The 13,312-nt window shown below is 40.5% G+C and overlaps 1 protein-coding gene and 1 pseudogene across 2 annotated transcripts in view; both read right to left on the bottom strand.

Moving 5' to 3' along the window:
- Positions 1-11,081, bottom strand: part of TESK2 (testis associated actin remodelling kinase 2) — a 135,941-nt gene extending 124,860 nt beyond the window's left edge. For both annotated transcript variants that reach the window (XM_065914119.1, XM_065914122.1), the window contains exon 1: positions 10,781-11,081. The gene's annotated coding sequence lies outside the window, so the exon portion shown is untranslated. The remainder of the gene's footprint in view (positions 1-10,780) is intronic.
- LOC136156766 (U6 spliceosomal RNA) lies at positions 1,128-1,209 on the bottom strand (annotated as a pseudogene).
- Positions 11,082-13,312: the final 2,231 nt, after the last annotated feature.

Below are 13,312 nucleotides of genomic sequence, written 5' to 3'. Positions count from 1 at the left end.
CATTTCTGTTCAGTTTTTTTTTTTTTTCACAATTATCTTGCATTAATTTTGCTTTTAAAAATTTAGATTAAAAGGTTAGAACTAAAAATCACCCTTTCATCTGGAGCTTAAATGACATGAGATGAAATTTACAACATATGTTAAATGGGAAGAGGGAAGGGCAAAAATACAAAAACTGAATAATTGATAATTATATAAAATTATGCACTGGAAAAAAAGGAATTATACCAAAGTGATGGCATTGTTTTGGATGGAAATGTATGACTCATTCTTTACTCTTACTCTAAACTATCTATAATGCTATATTGATAATAAATATAGCAAAATTCAAATAATTTCACAATCAATGTATAATGAACCTGAGTCTCTGAAAATACTCAATTATAAGTGTACAGAAATACAAATATAAAAGATGTAGTAATTCAGTTAAGTTCATATTAACTACAGCATGCATGCATGCATGCTGAGTTACTTCAGTCATGTTCGACTCTGCGGCCCACCAGGTTTCTCTGTCCATGAGATTATGCAGGCAAGAATACTGGAGTGGGTTGCCATGCCCTCCTCCAGGGGCTCTTCCCAATCCAGGGATCAACCTGCATCTCCTGCATTTCAGGCAGATTCTTCACCCACTGAGCCACCTGGGAAGCCCAACTACAGCACACTACCTGGCATTTCTTCTACTTTCTGATAGGGATTTGCTTCCTTAAAATATTTTCTTTCTGATTTAAATTCAGGAAAAAAATTCCAGTTCAAAAATAAAAATGCATTATTTAATGTAATTATGGAGCTTTAAGAGGACTTTTGCAGGGTTTTTATGGTTTGTTTGGGGAGGGTTTTTTGACCAAGCCATGCAGCTTCCCCCACCAAAGATCAAACAGAGTGCCCTGCAGTGAAAGAGCAGTCCTAACCACTGGGTAACTATTGTGAAGTCACTCAGTCGTTTCCGACTCTTTGCGACCCCATGGACTGTAGGCTACCAGGCTCCTCAGTCCATGGAATTTTCCAGGCAAGACTACTGGAGTAGGCTGCCATTTCCTTCTCGAGGGGATCTACCCAACCGAGGGATAAAAACCCAGGTCTCCCACACTGCAGGCAGACGCTTTACCGTCTGAGCCACCAGAGAAGGCATTTGCGTGTCATCCTTGCGCAGGGGCCATGCTAATCTTCTCTGTATTGTTTCAATTTTTGCAAACAATGCCTATTTTCATGGGTCTTCATTCTGGGTGTGTGTGTGTATACTTTCCAAATAAAGGGTCATATTCCAATCTGAAATTTCAATTGTTTAGATGCAATTTTGATAACATTTCTATGATTTCACAGGCATAAAAGATTTCAACATCATTTCAGACTAGCCAGAAGGAAGCATGGAAGAAAGTGGGGAAAACCACTAGACCATTCAGGTATGACCAAAATCAAATCCCTTATGATTATACAGTGGAAGTGACAAACAGACTTAAGGGATTAGATCTGATAGACAGAGTGCCTGATGAACTATGGACAGAGGTTTGTGACATTGTACAGGAGACAGGGATCAAGACCATCCCCAAGAAAAAGAAATGCAAAAAAGCAAAATGACTGTCTGAGGAGGCCTTACAAATAGCTGTGAAAAGAAGAGAAGCCAAAAGCAAAGGAGAAAAGGAAAGATATACCCATTTGAATGAAGAGTTCCAAAGAACAGCAAGGAGAGATAAGAAAGCCTTCCTCAGTGATCAATCCAAAGAAATAGAGGAAAACAATAGAATGGGAAAGACTAGAGATCTCTTCAAGAAAATTAGAGATACCAAGGGAACATTTCATGCAAAGATGGGCTCAATAAAGGACAGAAATGGTAGGGACCTAACAGAAGCAGAAGATGTTAAGACGAGGTGGCAAGAATACACAGAAGAACTGTACAAAAAAGATCTTCACAACCTAGATAATCACCATGGTGTGATCACTCACCTAGAGCCAGACATCCTGGAATGTGAAGTCAAGTGGGCCTTACGAAGCATCACTACAAACAAAGCTAGTGGAGGTGATGGAATTCCAGTTGAGCTATTTCAAATCCTAAAAGATGATGCTGTGAAAGTGCTGTACTCAATATGCCAGCAAATTTGGAAAACTCAGCACTGGCCACAGGACTGGAAAAGGTCAGTTTGCATTCCAATCCCAAAGAAAGGCAACGTCAAAGAATGCTCAAACTACCACACAATTGCACTCATCTCACACGCTAGTAAAGTAATGCTCAAAATTCTCCCAAGCCAGGCTTCAACAATATGTGAACCGTGAACTTCCAGATGTTCAAGCTGGATTTAGAAAAGACAGAGGAACCAGAGATCAAATTGCCAACATCCACTGGATCACTGAAAAAGCAAGAGAGTTCCAGGAAAACATCTATTTCTGTTTTATTGACTATGTCAAAGCCTTTGACTGTGTGGATCACAACAAACTGTGGAAAATTCTGAAAGAGATGGGAATACCAGACCACCTGACCTGCCTTTTGAGAAATCTGTATGCAGGTCAGGAAGCAACAGTTAGAACTGGATATGAAACAACAGACTGGTTCCAAATAGGAAAAGGAGTATATCAAGGCTGTATATTGTCACCCTGCTTATTTAACTTCTATGCAGCATTTCATGAGAAATGCTGGGCTGGAGGAAGCACAGCTGGAATCAAGATTGCTGGGAGAAATATCAATAACCTCAGATATGCAGATGACACCACCTTTATGGCAGAAAGTGAAGAAGAACTAAAGAGCCTCTTGATGAAAGTGAAAGAGGAGAGTGAAAAAGCTGGCTTAAAGCTCAACATTCAGAAAACTAAGATCATGGCATCTGGTCCCATCACCTCATGGGAAATAGATGGGGAAACCGTAGAAACAGTGGCTGACTTTATTTTTCTGGGCTCCAAAATCACTGCAGATAGCTATTGCAGCCATGAAATTAAAAGACACTTACTCCTTGGAAGGAAAGTTATGACCAACCTAGACAGCATATTAAAATGCAGAGACAATACTTTGCCAACAAAGGTCCATCTAGTCAAGGCTGTGGTTTTTCCAGTGGTCGTGTATGGATGTGAGAGTTGGACTATAAAGAAAGCTGAGCACAGAAGAATTGATGCTTTTGAACTGTGGTGTTGGAGAAGACTCTTGAGAGTCCCTTGGACTGCAAGGAGATCCCACCAGTCCATTCTAAAGGAGATCAGTCCTGGGTGTTCATTGGAAGGAATGATGTTGAAGCCGAAACTCCAATCCTTTGGCCACCTGATGTGAAGAGCTGACTCATTTGAAAAGATCCTGATGCTGGGAAAGACTGAAGGCAGGAGGAGAAGGGAACGACAGAGGATGAGATGGTTGGAATGGCATCACCGACTCGATGGACATGGGTTTGGGTGGACTCCTGGAGTTGGTGACAGACAGGGAGGTCTGGCGAGCTGCGGTTCATGGGGTCGCAAAGAGTTGGACATGACTGAGCGACTAAACTGAAAAGGAAGAAAACTGCAACCTGTAACAGTTCACACAACACATGACAGCTAAAAAAATTCAACATTTATGACGGTTAAAAAAATTCAATGACATCAGTTGCATATAAAATTTCTTAAAAAAAAATAAATAAAATAAAAAATAAATAAAATTTCTTAGCTTGGCATTCAAAGACTTTGCTCTATTAAAACTGGCCTAATTGTTATACCCCAGACTTAACCCTCCTTTCAAGTGTAGCTTTCCCCTCCTAACTCGGCTTAAATGATGTTCACGTCATTCCAGCTTTGTGTTCAACATCTTCTCGGTCTTCCTAACTTCACTCTTACACCTCTCCCAATTTACTCTCCAAAATGAGTAAATCTGAGAACTTTTCATGTGTGACACAAAGGCTTTTTCTTATTTGGCCCCTGCCCATATCTCCAGCCTTATCTATCTGTATCCCTTTACCCACAGACACAATCTGCTACAAACATAGAGAACTACTTGTATTGCCCTACCCATACTTCAGTGCCTAGAAGGAATATTCCTTCTCTCTGGCGTGTTTTTCTTGACCTCTTCTATGTGGCTCTCTGGGGATCATCTCATATGGGAAGTGTTCTCTGACTCTTCAATCTCTGCTATGTTTTGATAATGCCTGGCACTAAGCTCTGTTATAATAGTTATCATATAGTATTCTAATGGCTGCTTATCTATCTCTTTCACTGAACTATGAGCTCCATGAGGACTTAGACTTGAACTTACTCACCTCCAAATGAGTATGGCATACAAACTTTAATATTATTGTATGAATAAAAATTTAGAGCGGAAATAAACTAAAATAAATAATTATATGTCATTTAAATTCCATACCTTGTATGTAAAAACATATTCATCCATTCGTTCATTCAGTCAACAAATATTTATTTAGCACCTTAAGGGCCAGGCACTATGCCAAGCCATAGAGAGCTAGTGATGACAATATAGACACATACACAAAAAGAATCCTAAGAGTCTTTGAATTTGGGGAAGATCCGAATAATTTAAAATCATCTCTATTTCCCAATTCCTTCTTAATGAACATGCATTAATTTTATAATCTCACACACATACAAAGTGAAAGGTCCTCCCAAATTACAAATACCTACCAATCAGTAAGAATATAATACCCAAAGTAAATAATGTGCAAATTTGTGAACATAGCTAATGCAAAAGCAAAACAATTTTTAAGACCTTTTAGGCAGATTCCAATTATACCTAATACAAAAAACAAGATTAAGTACGCAAAAATACTTCATGATTTCCACAGGGCCTACCTTTGAAAAAAAAATACCAGGCAAACTGTCCAAGAAAAACACTGACCACAAGATCAATACCATCCTAGTTTCCCACACTGCAGAAAAAAAAAAAAAAATGCCATCCTATTCCATTTAATTGGAGGAGGAAATGGCAACCCATTCCAGTATTCTTGCCTGAAAAATCCCATGGACAGAGTAGCCTGATGGGCTATAGTCCAAAAGGGTGCAAAGAATCGGACATGACTGAGCAACTAAGTACATTCCATCCAATGCAGAAGAGGTGACATCCTCCATATAATTTGTTCAGAAGACAAATTAACAAACATCATATTTCATCTGTATAATGATTTACAGTTTACAGTTCACTAAGCACTTTGACCTTTACAACAATTCTGTTTTCTTGTTCCCATTGGATAGAATAAAAAACTAAGGATTAAGATGAAGAAGATCTAACTATGACTCAAAACCAAAAGTCATAAAAGAAAGAACTGATAAGTTTGTGTACATAAACATCTAAAAGTTCTGCATAGGAATAAAAGAAGTCAGAAGACAACTGTCAAAATGGGAAAATATCTGCAATACTCCAGACAAAAATAAATGTATTTTATCATCTTATCATACATATATATGATACACAAAACATAGTCCACATAGTGTTAGTCGCTCACTTGTGTCCGAGTCTTCGGACCCCGGAGACTGTAGCCTCTGTCCATGGAATCCTCCAGGCAAGAATACTGGATTAGGTAGCCATTTCCTTCTCCAGGGAATTTCCCAACCCAGGGATCAAATCCAGGTCTCCCGCATTGTAGGCAGACTCTTTACTGTCTGAGCCACCAGGCAAGCCCATATATATATATAAATACACATATATTATAAATCAAGAGGAAGAGACTTACAGAACAGTAGGAAAGAGATCTATGACTCAAAAGAAAAATAGGTAAAGTATTTAAACACACAGTTTACAGAAATGGAAATATGAATGATCAAACAATATAAAAAAATCCTTGATCTTAATAACATAATATTTTAAAACCTAAAACTACTCCAAGGTATCATTTTTCTCTATCAGACTGGCAAAAATTCAAGTCTGATAACAGCAAAACATAATACTGATAACACTGATCCTAGAGCCAGAGTACTTAGTTTGAGTTTCTGCCACAGTAGCTATGTGATTTGGGCAAGGCATTTAAATTTTCTACTCATTAAGTATTTTGAAAAATGGAGAGAATAATTGTACCTAACTCAAAGGATGTTATTAAGATGAAATGAAGTAATGTATATAAAGCACTTAGTATCTGGTACACAGGAAGCACCATGTAAGTATTAGCTGTGATACAGTCAATGTTGGTGAGTAAACAGGCAACGTACACTTTGAAGCAACCCCAAAGGAAAGCAATTCGACAATACATTTCATAGTTATAAAAGCATACATCGTTTGACTTAGAAATCCCACTTTCTACAAAGTTATCCCACAAATGGCCTTCCACACATGTAAGGTGGCATGCATATGTTCAAGGGTCTCCATTATAGAACTACTTATAATATCAAGACTAGAAGCAACACAATAAGGAACTAATTTATTTGACTAGAAATAAATTATGATACATCCATTCAATGAAATACTATGCAAAAAAAAATTTTTTTAAAAAGCAGGAGTTCTCCAATGACCTAGTGATTAGGAATCTGGGCTTTAACTGCCATGTCCCAGGTTCAATCCCTGGTTGAGGAACTGAGATCCTGCAAGGTGTGAGATGTGGCCAAAAAATAAACAAAAGGTAAGAATAAAAACTGTAAAAATAAATTAAATTTTAAAAATTTAAAAATTAAAAAAGCAGAAACTATGTACTGAACTGGAAAGATCTCTAAGATATATTAAGTGAAAAAGTAGTTTAGGGGTAACAGTTTGAAGGTGCACAACAGTGGGGACCACGGGCTAACTTTTGCATGAAAAGTAGAAAAAATAAGATTACATATTCATATTTGTAACCATCTGCCTAAAGAAAGTCTTAAAAAATGTAAAGAAACTAGTAAAAGCAGTCAGGAAGGGAGCATGGGAGGAAGAGGCATAGGAGTGAGATTTTCACTGCTTATATAAAATATATAAATGGGCAACTATTTGAATGTATTACCTTTTCAAAAATTAATTTTTAAAAATAGCTCAGAGCATAAAAATTTCACCTACAATTATACAGTTAATCATAACAGAGTGGATTACAATTTTGTCACACTGCCTTTCTGAAATTTTCAAGAATGTAAGATTTTAAAATGATCACAGGACTCCCCGGGTGGCACAGTGGATAAGAATCTGCGAGTCAATGCAGGGGCACAAATTCAATCCCAGGTCTAGGAACTAAGCCCACGCACTACAACTACTGAAGTCTGTGTGCCTAGTGCCTGTGATCCACACAAGAGAAGCCACTGCAAGAAGTCCAAGCACCACAAGAAGAGTAGCCCCCAATCATGGCAACTAGAGAAAGCCCACGCAAACATAAAAAAGACCCAGTGCAACCAAACATTTAAAAAAATATTTTAAAAACATTTAAAAAAAATAGTCACAAGTGAGACTTCCCTCGTGGTCCAGTGATTAAGACTGCATTTCCACTGCAAAGGGAAGTAAAATTCCATATGTCACATGGTGTGGCCATAAAATAATAATAATGATGATGAAGTTTTTTAAAATAAAAATTATCACAAGTAAGTTTTTCTCTGAAACAACCACTCCCTCAACAAAAGTAACACCAGTGTGACCACACTGAAGTCATCTCCATATGATGACTTGGAAAATATATATAACAATGTGAGTCTAAAATATTCACCATCACCTACACTATTCAATGCAATAATTGCCTTTCATTTCCTGGAAGATGAAATTCTCATAAAAGCCCTTATCATAGGTTTCAAATTCCAATACAACATTCATTTTGCAGAAAAATGAAATGTACGACACAGAAATTATATTCGTAAAAACTTAGACACTGAGAAAGAATCATTAAAGCAAGTCAGCTTTCTACTCTAAATAAGCCAGAGGATGAGTACATATAAATAGGAAAATGTGTAACTTTGTTTTTACAAATAACCTAAGTACAAAATGTTATTGGGGATAATGGGTTGGAGAGTCCTAGCCTAGCTTCTCTAAATACACACTTTTAAACAGAACTAAACAGGCCTGAGTTCAGTTGCAAGTCGTGTCTAATTCTTTGCGACCCCATGGACTACAGCATGCCAGGCCTAATATATTCCAAATTACAAAAGACTGTTTGAGACCACCATCCCAAATTTATTTATCTGTATGAGAGAATACATCATACATCGAGTGTATCAAGTATCTGAGGATCTCAACATTAATTCACACACAAGCACACAAGTACTTGTACCACCTAGTACTGCTTTTGAACAAGTGACAAGGAATGTCCAACTCAATTTTGGGTCTCTTAATTATGAGCAGCCCCACATATAGGACCCAGTATCTCCTCTGTTCAACTTCCTGCTTCATAGTGAGCAACTATGACATCCATATTGATGACATAATATTTGTCATAGTCCCTTATCCTCCCACTAGTTCAATAATCTCTATTCCCCTTCAACAGCAGTGAGACAGTTACATATTGCTTTTAGTTTTTACCTTGAAACTATATTTATATTGAACTCACAGCTTTCTCATTTTGTATTTCTTACAAAACCTAGTCTTCAACCACTTTCTGATTGTCTCCTTATTCTCCAAGTACACTAGCCCCAATGAACGTTTTATTTCTTATAGCCCCAGCTTGGACCCTCAAAGTCCATCACATCTCCCACACTATCATGAGCAATGTAAAGTTACTCTCCATTTTATCTTTCTTTCTTGTAAATTCCACTTCTGGATCCACCCAATCATCTTTTTGGCCCTCATGCTCAGGCTGCTGAAGAAGTGTAAAATCCATGGTGCTAGGCCCCATTATTATAAATATTACTGGACTTACATGTGGTTAGCAATTTTTGGTTTGTTTAATCCTTAATCCATCCCTCTTTCATTTTCCATTCAAGATTTCCAAGGCCATGAAACTCAAGCCAGAAACTCACCATAGTTCCTTCAGTCTTTAAAGATAATTGACTTCTCCACATATAACCAAGCACATCAAGAAAACAAGACCATCTTTAAACTCGCTCACCTTCTTTCCCTCCAACCACATCAGTATCCATATTTAATGTCTATTCTTGTGATGTCAAAAAATGAAATGCTCAACATATTAAAATTTCTCCTTATAAATAAAATTTCCCTTCAACCTACAAAACTGTTTCACTCATACTAAGAAAAACACACATGTGCCATAGTGGAAAGAACACAGGTTTCAGAACTAGACAGACTTTTTTCAAATTCTTGCCTATAGCCTTCCCAGCTATAAAAGAGGGATACTGCTGATATGAAACAAGGCTGTTGTGATCTTTAAAGCATCTCTATGATACACAACATATAGAATAACCTCAACAAAGGTGTTTCACTACTATCAGTTTTCCTTCACAACCACAGTTGTTGAACAAGGAATTTTACTCACTGTTCCACATTTTGTTCCTCAATACATCATGATCCGATTATTGCCATCCATCATTCCCAACATTAAGCTATCTAAAGTGTCTTTCAAAGAAAACAAGTGATCTCCTAATTACTAAATTCAGTGGTTTCTTCCTAATTCTCATTATACCGATATCATACACTGATAGTCATCCTCTCCCTTCTTGAGATCCTTTCTTCCTTTGGCCTCTATCATAATGCCACTCTATTCTAGTTCTTGTCCCATTTTTTTAACCTCTCTTTCTCAGTGTCTACTACCCTACAAACAATGATATTCTTCCTGGTCCACAGCCCTTGTCTTCTCTTCTTTCAGCATTACCATCCATACTAAGGCTTCAAATATCCTGCATATATTCTTAGTTGACCCTCAAATATACGTATCCAGTTCCAAACTTTCTCCCAACTTTCAGACCCAAATTTCCAGCTACCCACAATAATATCTGAAAAACACATCAAACTAAACTTGTCCAAAACCAAATTCATTACTTTCTCTCATAACTGCTCCTTTATTCTCTATTTCAATTAATATTATCAATCCATCCCATCAGTCACATTAGAAATCTCCCACTAATTCTCTCCACTTTGTTGTGAGAGCATGTTTGTTTGGAATTGCATGCCATTCTCTTCACTCTCCTCTGACCTGGATTAGCACATTACTTTCCAAACTACCGAGGCTATCTCCCTCCAAGTCTTCACTTTGAATTCTTCCTCCCTATTTTCACCAGAGATAATCAACCATACCAAACTCCTGCTTACAAAAGCTTTAAAAGCTCTCCACACCTACGGAATAAAGTCCAAATTATTTAGCAAGTACCCCCCCCCCCCTTCAGAGGGATAAACTGACAGATTTTTATTTTTAAATTCGACAAACCCGGTTTCACTTCTAGCTAAATCTGAATACTGGCTTAGTCCAGATTGTTCAAAGTGAAGGATAAAAGGCAGAGGAGGGAAAAGGTGAGATTGGGATAAGAGGGATGACAGGGAAGGACTGAAAACGAGCCAGTAGTGCCTGAGGGGAAGAAAGTGTCTTTCAAGGGTAGAAATGGATGAGGGAAGATTATGTTTGAGAAAAGTTTGAGAGTCCAGATCTCCGTCCGAGCCGACAGGGTGAAGCTTAAGGTCTCAGACACAGTTCTCCGAGGAAACAGAGTCCTGTCTCTAAAGTGGGAAAAGTGCCTGAGAGGAGTCGGGGACCGGGTCCCATTTATGAACGAACTTCTCACGGGTTCCGGGCCTCTGAAGAGGGCAGAGAAGGCGCGGGGGGAGGGGAGAGGGGGGAGAGAGGGAGCTGTCCCGGGACCCTGAGGGAAGTGAAAAGAGTAGGGGAAGGGGCCGAGGAGTGTCCCCAGCCGCTGAGAGAAGGGCCTCCGGGAAGCGAAGGAGTTCTGCCAGTGCTAAAACACCCGAGCACCAATGCTCCGGAGCCCAGGCGGGTAGCAGCCGCGCGCGCGGGCCGGGTGCCCTGGGTTCGTGCCCCACGCGCTCTCTTGGCGTTACCTGAGGCGGGACTGAGCAGCGAGAGGGGTGCCTGCGCGGGCGGGAGGGGGAGGCGGAGGCAAAGAGGGAGCATAGTAGCCCTCACTGCTCGGAGGCGGCAGCGGCTCTTAGCCTGCGGAGGCGGTGGGGGTCCCTCTCACAGAAGCCGGCGACTCGGCGGGGTCAGCGGCGGCGGAGGTCGAGGAGGCTACTGCCATGACCCCGCAGGCGGGGTCGCTCCCCCTGCTTGTTCGGCGGGGCCAGGAGGATGATCCGGCCGGAGAGGCAAAGAGGGCAGCTGGGAGCGCCTCTAGGCTCCCTGGCCGCGAGCGACTGAAACGCCCGCCCCGCTGGGCAGGGGAGTTTGGGGCGGGGCTTAGTTAGCTCCGCCCCTCACCTCAAGCCCTCTCTCAGGACAGCCAATCAATCGTTAATCCTTGAAAAAAACGAGCTGGTGGAATTGCCCAATTAGCGCTAGGAATACCACGTGGTATGAGGGCGGGCACAATGGGCGTTCAGAGAAGCCAATCATCAGCCCAAAGCTCCAACTCTGGAGGACTAAAGGAGCCAATAGGAAGAAAGTGGAGGTAAAAACAGAAGAGGTAGTGTGTGGGAAAGGCGGAACCAAGGGCGGAACCAAGGAGGAGGGAGGGAATACACCTGGGGGAAACCCAAGTCCAGGAGCCTCTCAGAGGGCGGGACAGTAAACACAAAATGGGCCAATCAAAATGCCAAACATATAAGCTCTTGGTAATAGATAAAGCCAACAGAAAATGGATTCGACTGGCGCGGCTTTTGGGTTGGAGAAGAAACAGCTGAGTAAGAACTGTCTGAGTAGGCAAAAGCTGTATGAACGCGGAGTCCGACAGGATCTCAGTATAGTGTGGGGAGAAAACTGATGTGAACAATTATTAGCGACTTGAGATAGTAAGAGAATAGAATAGAAATAGAATAGAAATAGAATAGAAATGCTAAGCGAGTAACTCATCTAAATTAAGAGATTCGATTTGGTGAAGGCTTCTTGGAGGGAACCCTTGAGCTGGCTTGAAAACAGGGCAGGGAATAGAATTCTGTTCAGCTGTTCAACAGGTATATATTTCCTCTTGTTTTCCCTATGCCTGGACCTCAGGCAGTCATAATCTCATGCCTGAGCAGATTGGAATAGGATTAGAGCTTCCAGGGGGAAAAAAGAAGGTAAACAAACAAAGGAGTATGAACCTTCTTGCACCAGTGCTTCCTGGGGTTGGAGACCTCCTTTCTGACATCGTTAGGCTTGCCTCCTGCTGGGTCTTGACAGATGAGTGGAATTTGAATAAGTGGAGTGGTGTGCATTCTTGGTGGTAATAATGTTTAAGAAAGGGGACTTCCCTACAAGCAGTAAATGCTGGAGAGGGTGTGGAGAAAAGGGAACCCTCTTACACTGTTGGTGGGAATGCAAACTAGTACAGCCACTATGGAAAACAGTGTGGAGATTTCTTAAAAAACTGGAAATAGAACTGCCATATGACCCAGCAATACCACTTCTGGGCATACACACCAAGGAAACCAGATCTGAAAGAGACACGTGCACCCCAATGTTCATCGCAGCACTGTTTATAATAGCCAGGACATGGAAGCAGCCTAGATGCCCATCCGCAGATGAATGGATAAGGAAGCTGTGGTACACATACACCATGGAATATTACTCAGCCATTAAAAAGAATTCATTTGAATCAGTTCTAATGAGATGGACGAAACTGGAGCCCATTATACAGAGTGAAGTAAGCCAGAAAGATAAAGAACATTACAGCATACTAACACATATATACGGAATTTAGAAAGATGGTAACGATAACCCTATATGCAAAACAGAAAAAGAAACACAGAAGTACAGAACAGACTTTTGAACTCCATGGGAGAAGGTGAGGGTGGGATGTTTCAAAAGAACAGCATGTATATTATCTATGGTGAATCAGATCACTAGCCCAGGTGGGATGCATGAGACGAGTGCTCGGGCCTGGTGCACTGGGAGGACCCAGAGGAGTCGGGTGGAGAGGGAGGTGGGAGGGGGGATCGGGATGGGGAATACGTGTAACTCAATGGCTGATTCGTGTCAATGTATGACAAAACCCACTGAAATGTTGTGAAGTAATTGGCCTCCAACTAATAAAATAAAATTTAAAAAAAAAATAAATAAAAAGAAAAAAAAAAAGAAAGGGGACTTCCTTAGTGGTCCAGTGGCTAAGATTCCACAACTCACAATGCAGGGGGCCTGGGTTCAATCCCTGATCAGAGAACTTGATACCGCATCCCACAACTAGGGAGTTTCCATGCCACAACTAAAGATCTCACTTGACTCAAATAAGACCCACGTGCAACCAAGTAATTTTTTTTTTCAAAAGAAGTTTAAGCTTCCTAGTTAGCTTAGTGGTAAAGAATTTGTCTCCCAATGCAGGAGATGCAGGCTCAATCCCTGGGTCAGGAAGACCCTCCCTAGAAGAGGAAATGGCAACCCACTCCAATATTCTTGCCTGGAGACTCTCGTGGACAGAGGAGCCTAGCAGGCTACATATA

Source organism: Muntiacus reevesi, chromosome 1 (assembly GCF_963930625.1).
Source record: "Muntiacus reevesi chromosome 1, mMunRee1.1, whole genome shotgun sequence".
Taxonomy (NCBI): Eukaryota; Metazoa; Chordata; class Mammalia; order Artiodactyla; family Cervidae; genus Muntiacus; species Muntiacus reevesi.
This window is presented reverse-complemented; position numbering and strand designations above follow the sequence as displayed.